At 36.7% G+C, this 15740-nt stretch overlaps 1 long non-coding RNA gene across 1 annotated transcript; it reads right to left on the reverse strand.

Annotated features, from left to right (window-relative positions):
• Positions 1 to 9943: 9943 nt before the first annotated feature.
• LOC139129800 (uncharacterized) lies at positions 9944 to 15511 on the reverse strand. The gene is made up of 2 exons (XR_011551684.1): positions 14632 to 15511; positions 9944 to 13173 (listed from the first exon to the last, which is right to left on the reverse strand). It is a non-coding gene; the product is annotated as an uncharacterized lncRNA (long non-coding RNA).
• Between the last annotated feature and the right edge of the window lie 229 nt (positions 15512 to 15740).

A 15740-nucleotide genomic window follows, 5' to 3' on the forward strand; every position in this document is an offset into this window, starting at 1 on the left:
TCGTATTTGTACGAAAAATATATCATACTAGCGACGTAAACAAAAGACAAGCTTACTGAATGGTAACTTTTTCAATTGTCTAATCATGTTTGAGACCTTTATTTCCGATATCTCCATTCCATATTCTCTTATGATAGTCTTATTGTCTGTCCAGCTAAGTGTGTAAAAAGTACTAGCATCTGTATGTTTTCCCTTAAGGGTTTACTGACAATAGTATATTGTTGAGTCAAGATCCAGACATATAATCATCATGTCTGGCACTGAAACAGAATTTAACTAAAATATCACTGCGCTTCTTCGTGTCTTTGCACGAGGCACAGTAGAGGATTGTGAGAGTGTTAATGCCGGTCAATTCCTCATGTACGAAGGCTAAAGTATCATCCACAGCATCGAGGGGGACTGGACACACAGACACTTTATCATCTGTAATTATGGATGTTTTATCATATGCTATGTTGTTCATGAATATTGGAAAAATCAAATGGATATATTCAAATTTCCATAAGTACGGTCCGATTAAGAGATTTATCACATATTCTGTTTTGCAAAAATTTGCCGGCCTAGTTATAGTCATATTGAATTTGGTTAGAGCGGGATAGAGCACTTGCGTATCACTACGGGCCAAAAGGATGCCTATTTGGGCAGTATTCCGCGAAGCATATTTCCTACCTGAGAGCACTTCAGTCGGTTACTGTTGACGACAGTGAGCATTGTATCAATATATTTTCAATAGTAAATCGATCGACATCTGCTCGCGTGCCGCTCGTGTAATCAGGTCATCTCATGAATATTTCCACATTTACCAATATATATATTGACGTACAAGCCATACCATAAACGTATCTGATGGTTTCTTGTACTCAAAAAAAATCGACGACACTTTTTTTCAGTTTTGGTAATACTTTTACGTTTCAGCATATTTTCGCGCACTTTTGCCAATTTTAGCGCCATTGTGAGCAGGAACGACCTGCAAGTGAGCAAGACAACAATGTATCAATTTCGGACAAAAGATTATCGATCGATAACGTTCACTGCACGATGACAGTGGAGACCCTGTGCCGGTTCGCCTCCGTTCTGTGTTATTTTTTCAATTTTCTGCAGTTTTTTATCGTTCATATTCGCCCATATTTTGTATACACTACAACAACTTGACAAGTATTTAGTCTGTACAACTACGAGACGCTCACTGATTAAAATTCGTCCATTTGAGACCCTTCTTCTGTATATGTAAACGCTGTCAGATCGCCATTTTATTGAGGACAGGAGTAAATTTCAGTGATCGGAATAAATACAAATGCAAATAAAACAAGTTTCGTCAAGAAATTCCAAAATCTAAAAACCAATAGAATTTTGTTTATCAATGAGAGGATCACAGCGCCAATTTTCACCGTCATTGTTTCAGATTTGAGGAATTTTAACCGGCGAGAAGTTTGCAATGTGTGTGTACATTAGACGCCATTGTTTTCTATGAGAACTCGAGGTTATTCGCCGTATCGTAAAATGAAAAATACATCTGAAAAAAACCGTTGGTTCAACTTTGTCATTTCGCTGTCATATTTTACGATATTTGAGATCACACATCTCATGAATGGTAACTAAAACTCTATGGTTTTATTTTTTGAGTTTCCGTCTTATTTGTATGAAATGACAAGATAACCATCGTTTGTGCTGTTGGCTGTGTTTTCACGTCCTTTTACATATGACTATTATCGCTTAGGTATTTTAGCAATTTGTCCGTGATATTCTTGCCAAAATAACATAATTGAAAGGGCAACATGTCAAGGAAATAGGGTATGCAACTTTTTTCATCAATATTTTGCTGTGCAGCGAGGAAATCCGGCGAAATTTTCAACATGATGCGGAAGGCGGATTTTAGTCTCTGTACGCGTTCTTAACGTATGCGTGGCGAAATGTGTATTGCCAAAAATAGGGCGCCTTTGGGCCGCAGTCGTAAGCCGGCCATGACATTTTATATATATGCTGTACATAAATCCAATAAATATGGCTAAAGATAACAAACCAATTTTGTTATATTCGTTAAAGGGGTCCGCATCTGTGACAGCTCTTGCATTAACTATCATGCCAGCATCTGGAATGGCAACAGTAGCATCTGTGACAGCAGTGCTTGTGACAGTGACTGCGGTAGCGTCTGCATTAGCTGCCGCGCCAGCCATGTGAAGCGGTGTTGGTCCTGCCATTGCACAGCTTTTTGGCATCCGCATCTCCGTCAGTCGTTGATGGAAAACCATTGTTAGAACTTTCTTTGATTCTGTGTTTATATCTCCGTTTACCCAAAAAGACCGGTTTTTGTTGCGTATTTAAATTCAATATTTTACCCTGCAATAGCCGGACCCGAAAAATGACCATTTCAGACGGCAGAGAAGTAAATTTGGAGAAATAGCCATATCAAGCTTTACACCCATATTTGCTATTGTGTCTTGGTATAGCCAGTAACTGACTACTTTGTCGTTATTCTAAATTTCATCTGCGAGGAGAAGGCCGCATTCTTTTCTTACTTGCTGTGCTCTGCTAATATGGTATTACGAATATTGGCTTGTGCGCCAACGATGCAATAGACATATGCTTTAAGGCTTTTATTGAGACAGGTGAGACCAGCCGGTGTTTGGTAAGGGTTTCCCTTCTGAGGGATGAAACTATTTTATTGCCCCTCTGTTCCATCAATTCGTTAGTAATAATAGTGTGGTCTATCTTTGTTGAGCAGAGTGTGTTTTTTCTTTCAAAATGGTATATGTGTAATTAACATTACTTGAGGTTAGGAAAAGTCTTGACAATTGTATACAGCGGAAGGGTGTTGAACAGAACCATGATTCGAGTAATATATTTATTATATATAATCAAAACCGAGACCTGAGTTATGGGGTGTCCCTTGGCGATATCAAAAGTCGGACATTGTGTATATATTCCAAAATTCACTACAGAGAAGCTCTTATTTTACGAGATTATATCGATTGTTGTTGGCTTTGAAAATCCATTCGTCGTCTGGGAGTGCAAACTCATTATATGAAGGATTCGACGTATTGTAAAGTATACATGACAACGACGGAATGATCATATATCTGGCGGCTGACATTTGATGTCGATGAGATGGGCAAATGAATACCACAGTCATCGGTGCTGCACCATACAGTGAAATTTAGTTGATGGTCCAGTATTTCATGTGCGGTCCGCCCAACAACACATTATTTTATTTGGCTGATCCAAGAGTGGTTTATTATCTTTGAATATAAACCACAGGTGGAAAGTAAACTTGTCTGTCAGGGTTACATATATTTCTAAGTTCATTAGAAGGAGTTTTATATCCAGTTAAGAAGGAATAGCCATATTCACCTGAAAGGCAACTGGGAATGCGTCGTCACTCATGACTACTCATGACTACTTCTGTGTCTGTATATATCCATTCAGATAGATGTTAATGGATTTTCTTCTTCTTCTTCTTCTTCTTCTTCTTCTTCTTCTTCTTCTTCTTCTTCTTCTTCTTCTTCTTCTTCTTCTTTTCTTCTTCTTCTACTTCTTCTTCCGCCATATTGGATAGACGTACAGAAGAAGGGCTCCTACTTGTTTTGATTTTCTACCAGTGAGAAGTGCCATCCTTCGTCAATTGTCATCTGTTTATGTTGTGAGTAGTGTTAAGTTCTTTGGGGTCTTGTTTCCGGTCCGGTTTCATCTTCGACAAGGCGGATTTCCTTCGATTTATTTTTTGTCATTTGTTAACCCGTGGTCGGCAATATGGCCGCCCGGGAGGACAAGCCATTTCGGAATCTGACACGCAAACATGCTGTCAGGTGTACTAATATTGAAGGTGTTCCCGTTGAAAGCTATGTTGAAGAGATTGCAAAGAAAGTCGGAAGTGAAAATGTTATTGCTGCATCTAGAATGAATAAGTCCGTTGTTGTGTTCTTAGCAACACTCGGTAATGTTGAAAGTATTATTGAATCCAAGTTTGCTTTGTTTGATGAATTAGTCGATGTGGAACACATGGTGAAACCGGCCTCAAAATTAATTCTGTCAAATGTTCCTCCTTTCATTCCTGATGAAGTTTTGGAGGAACATTTATGGAAACTTGGTAGAGTTGTTGGACATTTAAGAGCAATCCCTCTTGGTTGTTAAAATGCTTCGCTGAGGCATGTGAAGTCATTTAGAAGACAAGTTCATGTTTCCTTACGCAATGAGAACATCAGTGGTGTAATTCAAATAAAATATGATGACCGTTTTTATTCCGTTTACGTATCTATTGATGAACTGCGTTGTTTTCATTGTGGACTAAAAAGGTCATATCCGTAAACGTTGTCCTAACTGTCATGGTTATAGATCGTCAGAAAACAACGATAATGACACTGAAAATGTTCAAAAAGACAATAATTGCGTGGATGAAAACTCAGGTTTAATGGATGTTCTCGAAAGTGAAGCAAATGCAAATGAAGGTGTTAATCAGCATATCAATACCACAGAAATTAACACCTCAACTTCAAGTAACGCCTCAACGTCAACTCGCTTTGTCGAAAACAATGAGGCACAATCAGAGTCACCTCACAAAGTCACATCTGTTGATGAAAATTCTGTTGATCAAAGACCTCTCACCAGTAAAAACAGTCAACCCACTGACGCTCAAGAGAACTTAGAAAAAAGTGTTAATTCTGCTGCAAACGTTAACGTCCATGCCGATGAAGACAGGGTACGAACCCCTGCTTCGCCTTCGTTTTCTCCGCTCCCCTCTACTCCCGTTTTATCATTCGACCCCCCTTCTTCGTCATCATCTTCACTTATTGAGTCTCAATCACTTGAGTTTCCCGAGACTCCTTTTTCAGATATCAATGTTAATGAGTCTCAGGATTTGTTTATTTCTCAGTCACAGTCTCCAAGGAAAGCTTCTCAGAATCAGCTTATTTGGTCAGGAGTGAAAACATCAAACTCCTTTGATGTTCTCAGCGAAATGTCTGATCATGACAATGAGTCTGTTGCGTCTGAAATGTCTGACTTATCAGAATTTCAAGAAAAGCTACAAATCAAGCCGTCTAATTTGCTTGAGTTTTTAGAAGACATTAAAGGCTCTAAAAATATGATAGAAAAATGTAAAGATTACTGCTCAGATTTTAAGGTTCTCATAAAGTCATTTGCTAACTTACGCAGGTCAGATATTGTCACTAGTCAACAAAAAGTTCGTATCCATAAACTTGTGGCAAAGTTACAACAACATGTTAGACAATGTAAAAGCTTGGCTATTACGAAACATGGGAAGTAAAATCGTTCTTGTTTTTGCTTGTCTAGTGATGGCAAGTTTCATTTCTTGGAACGTAAATGGTTGCCGTGATTCTTTGAAACGGTATAACATTTTGTCTTCGTTGAAGTCCAATCATTATGCTGATTTTTATTTTTTACAAGAAACCATTCTACAGTAGCTAATCAGGCGCAGTGGCAAGTAGTTTGGCGCGCGCCTATTTATTTCTCTCATGGTACTAGTAATTCTGCTGGGGTTGCAGTGCTGTTTCCACGTAACAAAAATGTTGATGTTGTTTCTGTAAATAGTGTCGTCCAGGTCGTCTACTTCATTGCATATTGAAATGGATGACACTTCCTTTCATTTGCTTAATATTTATGCTCCTTCAAGTGGAGATGATCGTTGTATTTTCTTTGAAAGTCTTCGTAAATTTCTCCTTGATTTTGATCTTGATAATAAAATATTGTCATAGGGGGCGACTTTAATTGTACTCTTGTTCCTGATTTAGATAGGTCGTCTCATATTGAACCACATTTAAAGTCTTCGCAGTTTTTTGCTTCTCTTGTTCATCGCTGTAAGCTTTCTGATGCCTGGCGTTATTTTCATAAGCAGACTCAAAATTTTACGTGGCAGAGAGGAGAGCAAAAAAGTCGCATTGATACTTTCTTCATCAACAAGAGGTTGACTTCGAAAATTAAATCTGTGTCTATTGACTCTCCTACTGATTTATCTGATCACTCTCTTGTTTCTCTTGTTTTGACTATGAATTCGAGTGTCTACAAAAAATCCAGTTTGGTGTCTCAATACTTGTGTTCTTAATGATGAAGATTACTGTGCTTTAATTAGGAATTCTGGGAAGGTTGGCGTAATGAGGAGGATAGGCTTTTCTCTTCAGTCTTGGTGGGAAATAGGAAAACAAAAGATTAAAGAATTAAGTCAGCAGTACAGCGCTGAACGTGTTCATCACTTTAAACGTTCAAAACAAAAGCTTATTGAGGAAATTCGTACTTTGGAAACATTGATTCATACTCAGCCTTCTCTGGAAACAAGATATCATCAGCAAAAGACTTGTTAGACAGTTTTCAGAAACTTGATACCAGAGGTGCAGTTATTCGTTCTCGTTTTCAACAGCTTAATGATTCTGATACTAATTCACAGTTTTTCTATTCTCTTGAAAAATAAAAGGCTGTCGTAAATCCATTACTCATCTCCAACGTGAAGATCATACATTACTGAAAATCAGAGAGAAATTCGTCAACTTACTCGCCAGTTTTATCAAAACCTGTTTACTGCTGAGCCTGTTTCACCTGAAGCACAAATACTTTGCTTCATGATCTCCCTCAATTACCTGCTGACAAAGTTACGCAACTTGATGAACCCATTAGTCTTGACGAGTACACCTTTGCACTCAAGAACATTGCGAATGGTAAAACACCTGGTGTTGATGGCATTCCTTGTGAATTTTATAAAAAATTCTGGTCTCTATTGGGGAACGATTTTCACCAGGTTTTTCAAAAGTCAATTTCCGATGGCCTGCTTCCAACGTCCTGTCGTAGAGCTGTTATCACACTCCTTCCGAAACAAGGTGATAACTCCCTTCTTAAGAACTGGAGACCTATCAGTTTGCTTTGCTCTGATTATAAAATTTTCACTAAAGCTTTATCGCTTCGCTTAAAGCAGGTTTTGCAAGATATCATTCATGTAGATCAAAGTTATACTGTTCCAGGCAGACAGATTTTTGACAATATTCATTTAATTAGAGATTGCATTCATTTTCATAATGACATGAATCTTCCTCTTGGTATTCTTCTTTAGATCAGGAAAAAGCTTTTGATCGTGTCAGTCATCATATCTTTTTCAAACTCTGCATGCGTTCGGGTTTTGTGAAAATTTCATCAATTTTATTAAACTTCTATATACACAAACTGATAGTCTTATTCGTGTTAACAGTTCCCTTACTGCTCCAGTTCAGTTTTCACGTGGTATAAGGCAAGGTTGCTCATTATCAGGGCAGCTGTATGCAATTGTTATTGAACCTCTTTTACACAGAATAAGACAAGATGATAGTATTCAAGGTGTTATGATTCCAAATTCAAGTGATCGTAAATGTAAACTTTCAGCTTATGCTGATGACGTTAATACTCTTGTAACTTGTGATACTGATTTTTTGAGGTTTAAATATTGGTTTTCTGTCTATGAGCATGCCAGTAATGCAAAAATTAACTATCGTAAGTCCCAAGGTCTTTGGGTCGGCTAATGGCGTGGGCGTGCTGATCATCCGCTTGAAATTCTTTGGAATAGTATTGGTCTCAAAGTCCTTTGTACTTATTTGGGTAACAGTAACGAGTATTTTTCAAAAAACTGGAGTGAGTGTGTTACAAAGATTGACAATAAGTTATCTTGGTGGAATAGATATGCTCCTGCTATGTCATTCCAAGGCCGTGTGTTATCGTTATTAATCAACTTGCTGCAACTAAACTCTTTCACCGTTTAATTTGCCTCTGTCCTCCTGCTTTTATCATTGATGAAATTCAGCACAAATTTCTTGATTTCTTCTGGCAAGGAAAACATTGGTTGCCAAGTCGTACAATTTTTGCTCCATTGAAGTTAGGAGGGCAAAATCTCATCGATCTCTCTTCACGTGTGAAAGCTTTCAGATTACATTATCTTCAAAGATACTTGTATTCAGGTCTGGATCATCCTTCATTTTTGTTTGCATATCAATACTACAGAAATTAACACCTCAACTTCAAGTAACGCCTCAACGTCAACTCGCTTTGTCGAAAACAATGAGGCACAATCAGAGTCCCCTCACAAAGTCACATCTTTTGATGAAAATTCTGTTGATCAAAGACCTCTCACCTGTAAAAACAGTCAACCCACTGACGCTCAAGAGAAAGTAAAAGGTGTTAACTTTGCTGCAAACGTCCGTGCCGATGAAGACAGGGTACGAACCCTTGCGTACAGGGGTTCGTACCCTGTCTTAATTGACTTATTCTGGTGGTTTGTTTTAGGCCCACCCTTCGATTAATCGTACATGGACAAAAAATACTTTTGCGCTTTTAAATTTTCTTTTTACGACAGCTAAAATTGCAATTCATGTGACGAGACGAAATGCAATTAATGGCTATTATCCCTCATTCAGTAATATGTTTTTTTCTGTTTTGAAAAGGCGAGTTTGTTCTTGCATTCTTAGAAGGATATAATTACTTCACGCTCAATTCAAACATAAGTGCTTTCAAAAACATTTGGTGTATTAATGACGTCATTGCTTCCGTAGACATTGATGGAACAATTACTATTGATTCAATTTTGTTGTGATCACTTTTTTTCTTTTGTGTGCTTTTACTTTATAGCACACTATCTCTTTTGCCAATACCTAACTCGTCCTGGCAGCGTACTCCTCACGGACTGGGAGGGGGTAGTCAGTTGAGAAGATTCTTCGTTGGCATGTACATGCCAACTTTGAGTATGCCAACGAAGAGTTTTCTCAATATATCCCTTCTCATTGGCGGTTGGGTGGCTTTTTTTCTGCAAGATGTAAGGTGTTCTTGTCCTTTTTCTTTGCAAATTTCTGTCGCTTTTTCTTGTTTCGAAGTTTGTTTTTGCTTTCCCCCTTCAGTGGAGATTTTTCATGCACCTCGCACTTGCCTTTGTCGATAACAAAATTGTGCTTTTTTTCAGATTTATTTGTTTTTTTTGCCCGTGTTGCAAGTGTTATAGCTACCTGTTTGCCTTTTCACCAGTTCTCTCCGTCTCGCTCCAGCTTCAGTGTCTTTGCCACTTTGCAGTTTTTGCTGTTTTTTAATAGTTCAACTTTGCTCAGTATTTTCAATAATTGACCATCATTTTTGCCATTATGCATTTGTCTGATCTCATTTTTGCTTTTCGTCTCAAAATTTGAATTGTTTTGATATGTACTTTTCTGTACAGGAGATTAATTTTAGTAATAAACGTTCATTTGAAAAATCAAAAATCTTCTTCTTCTTCTTCTTCTTCTTCTTCTTCTTCTTCTTCCGCCATATTGGTTAGACGTACAGAAAACAGAACGAAAAACAGTTCCCACTTTACGAAAAGTTGAGGTGAAATGAGTATTTTTCTTAAAAATCATGGAATCAATTTTTTTCTTTTCAAACTTTCAAAAAAAAGTGCTTGAAAATCCTAACACAAATTAATGTGGTTTCATTTTTCTATTTTTCTATGAAAAAAGAGAGTCCACTTTGATACAAATATGGCCATGTAACATTTTCTGATGAAAAATGTGACCCGAGAAATTACTGCACATGAAATTCATTTTTTTCCAAGGAAAAGTCCACAAAACACATACGTGATTAGCAGTACTTTCCTTATATTATAAAAAATTTCAATTTCAGAGTAAGGTGATTCAGTTTGTCAACCATTGTCGAAAAATTGCAACATTTATACTCTGTTCAAAATCTCAACTATAGTTGACAACACTTCACAGTCAACTGATCTGATTAAACACTACTTATATACTCAGTTCCAAATCTGAACAATTGTTGACGATACTTCACATGGTGAACTCGTCTGTTCTAATGCTATTGGCCATACTCAGTTATGACTGTTTAGACATTTCCTTAATTGAATCACCATCACTAGAGGACAATATGTGTAAATATAGAATGTGTGCACAGATAAGGTGATAGTGAAATTCTTTGGGGAAAAAATGAAAGTGACAGGCATAAATTACATTCAATTACAATTCATAACCATTTATTGACATATATATAAGGAATTTAACATTTCAATGAGTACATGTAGTAGTAATATACATTACAAAATATATTCACAAATACATTGTACATTATGTTAAGAGAGCATCTGATTTGAAAGAAAAGTCAATGTTTGTGTTACATCAGGTACAAATATATTCAAACAAAATATATCTCAAAATTACAGTTATAATTTGCCATACTTAGATTGAATACTTTTCTACACTGAACCATTAGGCTGCATTGACAAACAGCTCTGGAGGGGGGATTCCCAAATAAGTTCTCAGATTTTTTCAAATACCCCCTAACAAATTTTAAATTAAGAAATGTTGATCCCTATACATTGGAGTCTATGGCAAAACTGTGAATAATTTTTTTCTAATTTAAAACTGCAATATTGGTGCATTTATGGACCTGAATAATTGACATAATTATTAGAAGATGGTAGTTACAATGTATATGTGCTTATGAGTACATGAAATTTCAGTACTCATAAGCACATATAACTATGTCACGCCGCAAATGGAAATGGCTGGAAATGAAAGTGCCAGAAGGTATTTTGAAAGGAATTTGATATTCAATAAATTTTCAAGTCTCCCATCCTTTGCAATGTCAATTTTTTATGATGCCCCGGGCATGTTTTAAATTTTTTCAAGTCTCCCCTGAAATCTCCTGCCCTTCCCCTCCAGAGGTGTTTGTGAATGCAGCCTTAAGTTTAAATTTCAACCCTTCCACCTTACAATTAACAAATCATTATTTTGCAACATTACAACAATTTAGCAATATCTAGTAGTAATGCTTCAACAAATTTTCAACAGATTGTATATACATGCTACTGCAATGTAATTGACTGGTACAAAGCAATTGATATACCATATACATAGTTCTTAGCAAATGAATGCAAATTTTTAGTGTCTTTGAATTATCATTGTAAGTTGATGGTCCTGATACACTAATGATGAACCATACACTGGGTGGCCACAAAGTTAAGTGTAGCACTGGAGACCTACTATACTATTTTCAAATTGAAAGACAGAGTTTTACATCATACTACAAGTGACCTTGCAGCCAGCGTACAGTGTATATAGCCCTACACAGAAGTGTCAGAGAAAAATGAAAACCTAATCATGTAAGAACACATCTGATACAGAATAAAATGTAATCATGTTGATTGATATGAAGGGGCTTAATCATTACATACAGATACATGTATATGTAGCATCACACTTAAATAAAAAATACTACGGTAACTTATGAATGTGGATTGTAAAAAGTTATAATAATTTTGGAAGGAAATTTGATGAACAAGTCTTGAACACATACCCCTCTTGTTAAACTGATACACTTCAAAGGGTTTTAGAAGATGAGGAAAATGAACAGTTGTGAATGACAACAAAATGGACTGCAGAGTGCCCTGTGTGGAGTTTCCATAAACAATTAAATTTTCAATTCTGTTTATTAGTCCCTACATGTATGGAAATACATGTTGTGTGCTAAAAAATTGTATGTGACTTTGTAGCTGCCACAGAAACCTATGAAGTCACTGAGGTGAAAAAGAATGTGATTGTTAGAGTTTCATTGTTGTCCAAATTGTTGCTTCAGTACTACTAATGTTGAATTAAGGTCAGCACAGATAGCTATTTTTGACCCCTAACTGTATTGAGAAAGTGTTAGATTAAATTATTCTTCAAGCATTTAATACTTACATGTATATTGCTGTCTACAAGAAAGAACACATTGTCTACAAGAGAGAACACATTGTCTCCAATCTACTGTCACAATATCCTTGCCATGTTACAACAATTAAAAACATCCAACTACACTTGGCTCCTTCAGTTCTAGCCTGAGAAAAACAATAGCCATCTAACAAAGCAAATACTGCAAATGATCAGTTGAAATATTGTGACTGCTTAAGAATTGATGTAAAAAAGTGTTATGTTAACCCTTTTCCTGCCAGACAGTATCACTTCCCCATCAGCCAAGTCAGTAAAAAGCGGTATTGAGCCAAAACATGACGTATTTTCACCCACTTGGCTTGGTATGTTAAAGCATCTTTGGTAAAAAAAAATCAAGTTTATAGAATTTATGTTTTCAACAGCCTTCAAATGTACAGTATTATGTTAAAATACACCATATGGAATATGTTGTGTTTCATTATTTTAACCATCTTGACCTGGTGGTGAAATATTGACTTGGCAGGAAAAGGGTTAATGTAATATCAATTTTCAGAATTGAATAATTTCTGCATGTTTATCATGGCACATTTGCAAAATGTTGAAGATTCAACGAAATGGCCTTTTCTATTTAAATTTTATTTTTTTTATAAAAGTATATCAATGCTAAGCATACATGTATCAAAGTAAACATGATTTCATCTTTTGTTTTGGTTTACAGAGTTGAAACAAAAAATAATTCAATCATATGTGAGTTGTACATGTAGATATACATGTACATGTATGGGTCCTATCTCAGCCACCAGCAATTAATCAGATTGTGAAAAAAAATATTGCACATTAGTACTCTGCCATAGAACAGTGTATAGAATTGAATGAAATTAGTTTCTAAATGTGTAACAACAGATCTTGACAAGCTAAAAACCCACAAAAACTAGACTGAATTGAAAAGTCTGAAACTGTACGTAATTAGTATTGCCAAACAAATTCCTGTATAACTGCTACATATAAAAAGCTACATGTATTTAACTACATGTATACAAGTATGAGTTAAAGACACCCCTTAGAGTCCTTGTTTCAATATTCAAAGCAACTGAACTAGTATTTTGTCAGGGGAATTTCTCGTATCTTTGACCATGACTTCAATCTTACTGTACATGTATCAAAAGATGTCAATTTGAATTTGTTCGCTACATGTATCCATTCTAAAACCAAATTGGAGAAAAAACTCTGTGACAATGTTCTTAAATCAATGAAGTTGAAAGCTTCAAACATTTTTGAGTATTTGTAGAATCTACCTAAACTATAGTCCCTTGATTTTCTTTGACATATGATGTAGCTTTCCATCAAGGGTTTGACTACTTACTCCTCAATATGGTCTTGAAGTCTTGGCAAGTATTCTGGGTCCCATCCGTTTGTTTCCGTCATCAATCTCCTCTATCAACTCTACACACATATGAAGTACTGTTCATGTGCCGATGTAATTCTTTAGCCTCTATTGTGTTGTTGGTGTCCTTCTCATGGCAATGATCTACAATCAAAGATAATAAAACACACATATTAGTTGAGCCATACAAACCAAACAGCATACAAAATATGTATTGACATGTAATTGAAAGAAAAAAACAAAAATATTTAAATTCACTATGTACCATGTGAATAATTACTCTCATTTTCAGTACTGTACACCAGAACATCGTCAGCTCAATTCTGGCTGTCTTCACATTCATGACCATTCATAGATTTATATCATGACCCCTATGTGACTATGCTTCTATTTTTTTGTTTTTGGTGAGGGGTCCAAGGGAAAGTAGATCCAGCAGTTTAGTGAAGGTGTAATAAGTTGTTTGTCTCAAAGCAACTGACACTGGCATTTCAGTACAGTATTATAGCTGGCTGTCACATGTACCTGTACAGTGTAGTTTTCACTTACTCTTTCATTTAAAACTCCAGAATTACCTTTGCAATTAAAATACCAGAGTATGAAAGACCTACTTATTGCAAGTGTTCAGCATCAAATGTATGTTTGACTAGTACACAACTGTACATGTACTATTTAAGTCTATTTATATTTCTCAGTTCACATTTAATTCATTTCTCTCTAATCATTTGAATATAATTAATGGAGAGCTCTTTTGTTAGTGTTAAATGAATTTACAAAACATAAAATTTGTATATTGTGAAAGATAACGTGGTACTTTTGTGAAAATATAGGCAATTATTCAGAGTGCAATCAGTTCAACAAACTTGTGGTAGGGAACATGTAAGAGTAGTTTTAGTTATCAAATGCTTCATTGCACCATGATTGGATTTGTTTAAATGGCAAAGTTCTTGTCAGTTTTCTCAGGAAATTGCAAACTGTACACTACTTTTACATTGACAGTTTGCATCAACATGGCCTAATTAATTTGAGGTTTAAAGATACAATTTTTGTGCATGTCTCTGAAAACCACTGTAAAAATGTACTTAAAGGTTTTCTTAACACAAGGCTAGACGACCTTCAGTGCTGGCAAAATTCTGGTGCCATAATGATGACTCTGACTCTGTGAGCTGGAAAATTTCAGTGAAATCCTAATATATTTCATATACAAGATATTGGCAATGGGAGAAGTGGGCCTGAGAAACGCACATGCATGTACTGTAGAAGCAGAGGTGCAATGTTAAAAGAAAATGTACCTTGGTAATTTGCAATATTATACATGTATGTCTGTATAATTACACAATGGAGTATAAAAAGACCTGAAGGGCGATGCTGAATGTAATGGAAATGGAAATGTTTACAGTTGAATGTCTGTTGATCAAATGGACATGCCTAAAATTTACAAAGTGTCCCTTGGCATAATACATTTCAAAGTAACAACCCACTCCCCCCCCCTCGCCCAAGGACTCCTCCCTTGCTATTTGAAGATTGAGCTTTACTGGTCAATGTTTGTTTGAACCACGGAACTATAAAAAGGGTGTTTGGATAAAGATTACAAACTTGACATACCTTTATATAGGCATGGAAGAGTGTGTGAATGAGATACCTCCACTACACTACATTCCTGGCCGGCCGCAACAGTCGAAGTGGTCAAATTCCTGAGATGAACAAGTATGTCGGTTATACATATACGCTGTTTAAAGTCACGATTCCACTGTGGTCAAAAATACATGTTGTGTAAGGTGCTTGAGTCTAAAGCCGGCTGTTTTTTCTGCAACTGCTGCACGCCATTATCCATGACCTGGATAAGCAGGTCTGAGCGACGATCCACTCACTGCATTGTTACATCACGCACAGTTCACTGCATAACATGTCGCCTTGAAGACTGGTCGAATAAATGTTGAATTGTGCGAATCTTTGACGATGGTATGATACGCAGCATGGTCCCTCCACAAAATCGTGCACGCAGCCACTGTACATGACCACGGTCCCTCCACAAAAACCGTGACATGACTTATGCGTTCCGCCGGTTTCTGTCTGTGTGTCGAGATGCGGTTCATATTTACCTTTTACCTTAGTGAAGGTCAAGGGTCGGGTAGTCCATTGTAAAAAGGGAAGGGCAGTAGGAAACAGATCTTGTACTGCCTGTTAAGCGTTAGGTGTGCTTTTCTCTCTTGAGTATAATTCTATTGTATATCACTTACAATCACTACTGTGTTTTCGTCCTGTGATATAGTTTCAGCTTTAAGATTGCAATATTTTTTCTGGCGGCATGGCACAAGGAACTGACCCCTACCTATTTTAATAGTATATACAGTTACGTCACAACACACCCAGCTTACATACCAAAGCATGCACAGCTGCACTCAAGGACAAAGAAAAAGCGGCTGCGAAGATTATTTTGACCGTGAGAGTAGAAGCGAGATGTCTCAACCATGCCGAAATGCGATGTTTGACTTATTTTGCTACCTCCATCGTTTGACTCGGGTCACCGATCGTTACTGCACCGGCACACAGCAGGTACTTTTTCCCTCAGTGGAGGTAATCCCCGGAGGTAATCCCAGCGCGTTGGACGATCTGCAAATCATTATGAACGTTGTACATCTCGCGGCTGATAACAGCAGCAGCTTTACAAAGGAATGCAATGCAACAATCTGCAATTGAGACGAGAAGGAATA

The sequence above is a fragment of the Ptychodera flava genome, chromosome 3 (genome assembly GCF_041260155.1).
Source record: "Ptychodera flava strain L36383 chromosome 3, AS_Pfla_20210202, whole genome shotgun sequence".
NCBI lineage: Eukaryota > Metazoa > Hemichordata > Enteropneusta > Ptychoderidae > Ptychodera > Ptychodera flava.